The sequence below is a fragment of the Lactuca sativa genome, chromosome 3 (genome assembly GCF_002870075.4).
Source record: "Lactuca sativa cultivar Salinas chromosome 3, Lsat_Salinas_v11, whole genome shotgun sequence".
NCBI classification, from domain to species: Eukaryota; Viridiplantae; Streptophyta; class Magnoliopsida; order Asterales; family Asteraceae; genus Lactuca; species Lactuca sativa.
Genome location: NC_056625.2, coordinates 188,997,323 through 189,005,833, shown reverse-complemented (window position 1 = coordinate 189,005,833; position 8,511 = coordinate 188,997,323).

Genomic DNA, 8,511 nt, shown 5'->3' with positions numbered 1-8,511 from the left:
TTCCCATGAGAATATGAATGTTGCATCTCATTTGGGCAACATACTTTTATCTCTCATGATGACAACGAAACTTGTATCTCATTTTAGCAACAAACTTTATTTCCCATGAGAATATGAATGTTGCATCTCATTTGGGCAACATACTTTATCTCTCATGATGACAACGAACTTTGTTTATGCAAACTTATTTACTCATTTTTGCAGTATATTTCTATTTATGGAAACTTTATTTCCCATGAGAATATGAACGTTGCATCTCATTTCGGAAACATACTTCATCTCTCATGATGACAACAAACTTTGTTTATGCAAACTTATTTACTCATTTTTGCAATATATTTCTATTTATGGAAACTTTATTTCCCATGAGAATATGAACGTTGCACTCATTTGGGCAACATACTTTATGTCTCATGGTGACAGCGAAATTTGTTTATGCCAACTTATTTGCTCATATTTGCAATATATTTCTATCTATGGAAACTTTATTACTCGCTTTACCAACGAACTTCTTTTCATGAAAACTTATTTACTTATTTTAAAAATGAACATTATTTATGGAAACTATTATCAATATTCTGATTATCAAGATTTCAAACTATATTATGTTATAAACTTGTGAGTACTCACCAACTATTTTTATACTTGACGCTCATTTTACATGTATTTTCAGGAATCATCGAGTAAGTGGCACTTAGGGACACTTCACTTTTAGGAGCATTTTCATGTGTTGTATTTCAATTTACATTGTAATTTCATTTAAAATTTTGATCAAACTCATTGTAAATTTGTAATGCTTTTTCATACTATGGTTGGTGTTGTCTTTATCTTTTGCTATGAAACCCTTTGTACTGTCACGCCCTGTATCTTCCGCTTTAGCGGGGTGTGACACAAATGTACTAAGGGGACTTTAGAGGATCAATTATGATATGGTTTCCATAATCATTAAGATGATCATAAAACACGAAACTCAAGTACTCTCCCATCCTTTTAGATTGGAGAAACTTTTATCTTTCTGCCTAATTTAATTCTTCTTATTCGTCCTGCTGTACATTGAAACTTTTACAATGATTCTTAAGTATACTTAACTTGTAAGCATAACCATATTTACTAAACTTTAGTAAATCATGACGAATAGTCTTATCGTTCTTTGTGGTGGACCTGACCAATGCATAACAAGGTGTACTAGATCCTTTAGTCCTTCACTTGACTCACATATACAGGTGAGCAAGAATTAGTCTTAATTTCCCAAAGATGAAGGTTCTCATTCATCATACAATACAAGTTGCATGATTCCAAGTTTCTGTCCAATTGAAACTTGGGTGATGAGAATCCTTCCTTATTTGGTAAATTTTGACAATACCACAAACGAAAGAATCAAATCCATTTTCAACATTCCTAGAATATACATAAACATTAATTTTCACAAATTCCATTGCAAAGTGATATAAAATAAGATAAAAAATGAAATTTTATTTATTTATAAAATGCTGAAAAACTTTCCTTACAATGCAATTACAAATGAAAACCATGTTATTACAAATTCCTAAGCAATTTATCATAACTCCTAAGCTGCTGCTCAAAAATCCGATCATCGAACCATGCGATCGGAATCCATCTCTTCGCGATCAGAGTCAACATGCCTTTCCTTTAAGCTTCCTTTGATCCTACAAAACATCAAAATGTAATATTATCACATTATGTATTAACAATCTAAAAATAGGAACTTAATAGAGTTAGATAGTGAAATTACCTGAAGCAGAGTAATACTTTTTTGATTCTACCTTCTCTTAGATCTTTCAGGTAGTCAGGGCAGCTTCGCTTCCAATGTCCCTTCAAATGGCAGTAGAAAGAAATGGCTTCTTTTGCATTGGCACATGAGACAATCCCAGACTTGTCCTTTCTCTTATGATCAAAACTTTTAACAATGGCCAATTCCTTTCCTTTATGAGAAGGAATCATTTCCGGGATGTCCATGTCAATGCCCATGTTAACTTGGGAGGTAGATCTTCCAATCAAATTTGCTTGACCATTGCGCCAAATCATTGCTAATTCAGCAACAATTAGAAAATAGGTAAGATCAATGAGGGTCATGTCGTGATCTGTGATATAGTAATCTTTAATGAACTCACTATATGACTTGGGAAGTGATAGAAGAACCAAGTCAATAGTTAACTTCCTTGGAAACACAACACCTAACATTCCCAGCCTGTTAATATACAGCTTCATGTCCAAGACATGAGCACATATAGATCTTCCATCTTGATGTTTCATTGCAAGTAGGGCTTGAGTGACCATGAAATTTTCAAGTCTTCAAACTTGTGGGTCAAGAAGAATAATTGGAGGAGGTGGAGGAAGTGAAATATGATATTGTGGAATATCATCTTCATGTGGAAACCTTTTTCCAACAGATTCGGGAAGACCACAGTTGTATGAAGTCCACATCTAGAAGGTAGAAATTCAAGTTATTTGATTTAAGTCCTTAATATAACACCTAAAATGAAATATTAAGACTAGGACCCAACACAATATTCTACAATTGCGAAGAGGGATGCCGTAATCCAGTTGTAAAATATTTGAGAATTTAATAAGAGTTTAGTTACTTTATTTTTATCATTATACTTTTAATGAGGGAAAATTAATGTCGTATCCTACCCGTTCGGCCAACGACCCTCCACCAGTCAAGAAAGTGGTGGGTGAAAGTGGACACCCATTAAACTGCCATTTTATACGCAGTAACCTTGTACCCTTATCGACCGGCTTCGTAAATGAGGCCTACCAACGGTAAGACTGACTTTTTCTTATATATATATATATATATATTAAACTTTAATATTATAATAGTATAAGGGTTAAATTTTAACTTTTAAAACTCTAGGGTTTGGAATTGAAATTTCATTAATGTAACTATTCAAGTTCCAAAACTTGAGGGAAATTTTTGTAACTTGTTAAGACTTTTGAAATTCATAACTTATGGATTTTAAAGTTGCATAAATGAGACCTTTCCAATTCCATAACTTGAAGAGAAGTTATGAACTTTTCATGACTCTTGGTATTTCATAACTTATGAAATTTAATGTTCAATGAATGAAGTGACTTTTGACATTCCATAACTTGAGGAAAAGTTATGTAACTATTCAAGAAACAATCAAAGATCAAATTAACTAATCCAATTATGGTAGGACGATCATTTACCAATATAACCTAATTTTGATTCATATCTTATGATAACTTCAAATTTTACAAATAACTAGCTAGTATTACAAAAAACAAGTAGTTATCTTAGAATTTGAAAAATTATCATGTTATTGGATGTGGATCAATCATTACCATATCATTAAAATCATTTTTTTATGAACCAAAACAGTTTGTGGTAATGTTCCTAATCCAAAATAGGCCAAAAAAACCCGAAAATCTGCTATCTTGACAGGCAACTCGTTGAGCCCCATCCTGGACTCATCGAGTCCAAGGCAAAACACATCCTACTCGTCGAGTCCAAAACTATACTCGTTGAGTAGGGCTGTCAGATACCATTTTCAGCTTTAAAAAATAACACATTTGTATCAGTACAATAGAGAACAATCCTAGGCTCTGATACCACTGTTGGGTTTTGAGCACTGTAACACTTATTAAGTGCATATGCAACCCTAAATGCTTTGGATCTATGTTTTCTCTAATTATATATGCATTTTAATTTTTCCAAAGCATTTTCCCTAACTAGCATACAAATTGTCAAATGAACAATACAACTAGTTAGATGACTTACCTATTAGAAGGACTTGTAGTGCCTGACCTTTTAAAGCTTGTGCACCCCAAGTGTGATGCCTCTAATGGTTCACCAACACCAATATGAAATAGGATGATTTAATAGAATAAGTTAGTTGTCTCAATGGTTGGTGCAACCGATTTTGGCTCATGAGGGTTCTATTTATAGTTGTGGCAAATGCTAGGGTTACACTTTGTAAACCCTAATGCTCCATGACTTTCCACATTCCTATGCTCCATGGGTTAAACTTCCATGGACTATCCATGGATTATATTATTGGTTTAGCCTATCTACATAATCATGGATCACTAGCCCATACTATAAGAATCATTGATTTACATAATCAATCCCCATATATTTAATTAGTCTCTTTTGATCACAAAATTAATTCCAAATTAGCCTCCAACTCGTCGAGTCCGAGAGAAAAATGCAAGAAATGCTTGAGTTAAATGCTTACCATGAATCGGGTGTTGCAATCATCATGTGGAACCTACTCGTCGAGTTCATACATGGACTCATCGAGTAGGTGCTGGCAGAATCCAGAATTTTCATTTTTTAGCTTTTGAAAAACACATAGTTGCATCAATATAATAGAAAACACCTATAGCTTTGATACCACTGTTGGGTTTTATATATTCTAACATTCCTGTGGTGCACATACAACCCTAATGCTTTAGATCTAAGTTTTGTCTAATTATACATGCAACATTGGTTTCAAAGCATGAAGCCTAAACTGTCATACAAAATTTTGATACATGAATCATAAAACAAGTAAGAAGCTCACCTTTTTATGTAGCCATTATGACTTTGTCCTTGTGAGAACTTAGCACCCCAAGTGTTGTGCCTCAAACAAGTCACAAACACCAATAAACAACTAAATGGATATGAGAGAGGCTAAGGAGACTGTAAAAACAAATTCTCTTCTTGGAATGCAAGTAGTAGTCGATTTTAGGGCTTAAGACATTATATTTATATGTGTAAAAATCCAAGAGTCATGTCTAACCCTAATCCACATAAGCGTATTATCCATGCATATGATTTAGGCCAACACTTCATGAACTAATCCATAAGCTTAACCCGTCACAAATCAATCATGGATCATTAGCCCAATCTATATGAATCCATTTAATTAGTCTCGTTTGATCACTAAATTAATCGTTGATCAATACTAATTAAATAATATGATTTCTCAATTGATATATTATACTTATAATATATTAATAAATCATAATAACCTCTTACTCAAATATCCATCAATCAAATTGTTCTGGTGAAGGCAACCCAAAATGGACCCTACTACTATCGGGTCAAATACATACCAATTATAGTTATGGACTTAGACACCTAATCCAACAAAGTCAACGACCAACATTCATCACTCCGTGACCAACCACTGGTCGTGCCGTGACCACTAACCGACAAAATAGTCTCAAAAAAATTTAGTGATCATATCGCAATCTATCCTAGGTGGGGTCATGATTTTCAGTCAGATTCCAATTTTCCATTAACCATTTAATCCTTTCAGATCAAGGCCAATAACTTATACACCATATCTTATACTTTTTGGATTAGAAAAAGTATTATTTTATATAAGTAAAAAAATGTTTGTATATTTTATATATATGTTTCAATTATAAAAAGTATTTGTTTGTATAAGTTAGTAAAGCAACTATATATACTTTATAAGAATAATTTTGTTATAAAAGTACATAGATTTAAAACCTATGAGCTCACTAACTCTATGTTGACGTATCGTAAAAACACATGTATTCTCAGGAACATAAGAAGCTAGAGTGTCACCCCTAAGAATAATCAAAGAATTGTTTATAAATCACTGTTCCGTACTTCGTTTTACATAAATGCCCAACTGCTAGGGCACGTACCGTATTTTGCATTATCATGTTGTACATCAGACAATGTAACTTCTAGTTCCATATTTATTAGAAGCTTGTTTTTATATTGTTATTTTTGTACTATTCATTGTATGTTCATTAATTGTGATCCATGAATAAGTCACACAGGCCAACGTTTTCATCGCCAGCAGGGGTATGGCAAACAAGCTCCAAGTGGTTGCTTCTTCCTTCTATTGCTCAAAAATCACGAAGAACATAAGGAAGGTGAAGAAAAAGACTTAAGGAGACTAGGGTTGGTTCCTAAAGGGACCTTGGCGAGATAAAGGCTACCAAAAACCACACAACTTCATAGTTTAAGCTTGTAAGTACAGGAAAAGTCTTTGAAACATGGGCTTGGGCTACAACAGAAATCGCACTGCGGTACTGTGACATCCCCAAAATCTCGGCCAGAAAAGACCGATTTTCATTTATGCTTTTAAATATTTTCAGAGTAAATCCTTTTGATTTGAAAGAGTTGCGGAATTTGTTCCCAAAAACGAAACATGATAAAACATTGTTTACCGAAGCATTTCATAAAAGAAATGTATTTTCATTATAATCAAAACTCGGGGTGTCATGTTCCGATACAGACCAATAAGCATAAACGAATACATTACAAGTCATATAACAAATATAAACATATGCAGACTTGTAAACAAAACAACTTGATGGTTCATCCATCTCATGCCCTTCCGCCACTACCTGTAATACAATTTAAAACTGAGGGGGTCAGGCTTGGGAGCCTGGTGAGCATATAGGGTTTTCAACCCACAATAAATAATCATATTTAATTTTCACCAACCAACAATAACCCAATTACCCATTCCCGTTATTCTCACTTTAATGTCCCTAAAACAACTAACATAAGGGACCTAGTCTAAGAATATTTCATCGGGGTGACAACACATGCTTCGGGGGTACCTTAGCAATATAAGTCAAATAAGGCAACCATGAGGGGGATGGAGTACAGCGAATGAACACCCAAGTTCATTAACACCTACAGGTGGCGAACATGCTAATGTTTCCACAAGACTGTCTAGAATAGCCAGTGGTCGTCATCTAAACTCCGCTAGATGACTCAATCAAACAACAACGAGGCCTCTCATCTGTTTATTACACACCAACTGTCTACCCATGTTCTACCCAACATATTAGTAGATAAAAATATACATTTGTATACATAGTTTAAAGAAAACCTGTATAGCATGCTTTAATCAACACATATATCACATAACAGATGAGGCACACACACACATAACACATATCTCATAAAGAAATAAGCAGATCTATAAGATAGAAGAGAGTGAATACTCATTCACACATAACACAACCAAATATATACACATAGCACGTATTTTTATATAAAATACTTCGTATTATTGTATTGGAAGAAATAACTACACACTCACACTTATAAACAACAATATAATTAATACACTCGAACCAAACTCGTATCATTATTGTGTTTAAGAAAGTTAGTATACACTCACTTGATCAGAAGATGATCGGACAGCACTACGGCTTATAGGAGTAGTAATCCACAGCAGATCTGGAAGATCTCCTCGAAAATCGAACTTCTCGCGGGCAGAGCTTCGACTCGGGAACCGCACTTTTCGGGATCTTCAGGATCTCGGGACTTGCCTCGGGGCTAGAGTATGATACCGGGGCTTCGGGGTATTTCTGGCACGCAAAACGATGCAAAACGGGAGAGAGAAGAGAAGAAATTGGCAATTGGGTCGGCTGCCTTCGGTTCCTATTTATAGGAGGCTGGAGCCTCGGAGTACGCGGGGCGTACTGCGTTACGCGGGGCGTACTGCCCAAAACGTCATTGCTTACGTATCCGAAGTGCTCGAGTGCGAGTGTCGACATCCCTCGGAGTACGCGGGGCGTACTCGAGTACGCGGGGCGTACCTCGGATCAGATCGGTGACTCCTTCGGATAATGCTTCCGAATTTTGAATTAAAAATAAATACAAAATGATTAATAAACTTCGGAAATTCATAACTTCATCATACGAACTCCGTTTTCGACGTTCTTTATATCCACGCGAAGGTGAGACCATGCTCTACGACTTTCGTTTAGACTCCGTCGGCTAATTTTGACTTTATTTTTATTAATTATTTTTAATAGGCCGGGACAGAAACTTTCGTTATAAATTCATAACTTCTTCGTTTGACGTCCGTTCTCGCCTAACTTTTTATCGTTTCAATACCAACAATGAGATCTTCGATTCTCATTTAGATTGCTTCGGCTAACAACCGCTCGATCTCAAATCGAGTAAAACAGGCTGTATATCGCTAAGCCGGAACTTCGATAAATCATAACTTCCTCATACGAAGTCAGATTTGGGCGTTCTATATATATTCGGAAACCTCGTTTCAACTACTACAACATTAACCAAATATATTAAGTTTATTTTACACTTAAATTTTGACGCTTATTTTTATTCTTAATTAATCAAACCACATAATTAAGCAATTAAGCACAAAACACACAATACTCAAATAATACAATCTTATTATTTCAAAACGGGTTACAGAGGTTAACCTAGACTATTACATTGCTACAAATGGCAAGCCCGAAACACAGGCGTTACAATTCTCTCCACCTTAGAATGATTCCGTCCCCGGAATCACACATCAACAAACAAATGCGGATAGCGACTCAACATGTCGCTCTCCGTCTCCCAAGTGAGATTCGGCCCATTCGTGTGTTTCCATCGGACAAGCACTAACCCAACCATTTTGCGTCGCAACTTCTTAGTCTTTCGGTCAACAATTGCCTCTGGTTCTTCAATCAACCTTTTGTTCTCATCAATTCTCAATTCAGAAATTGGAATTATATCGGGAACTT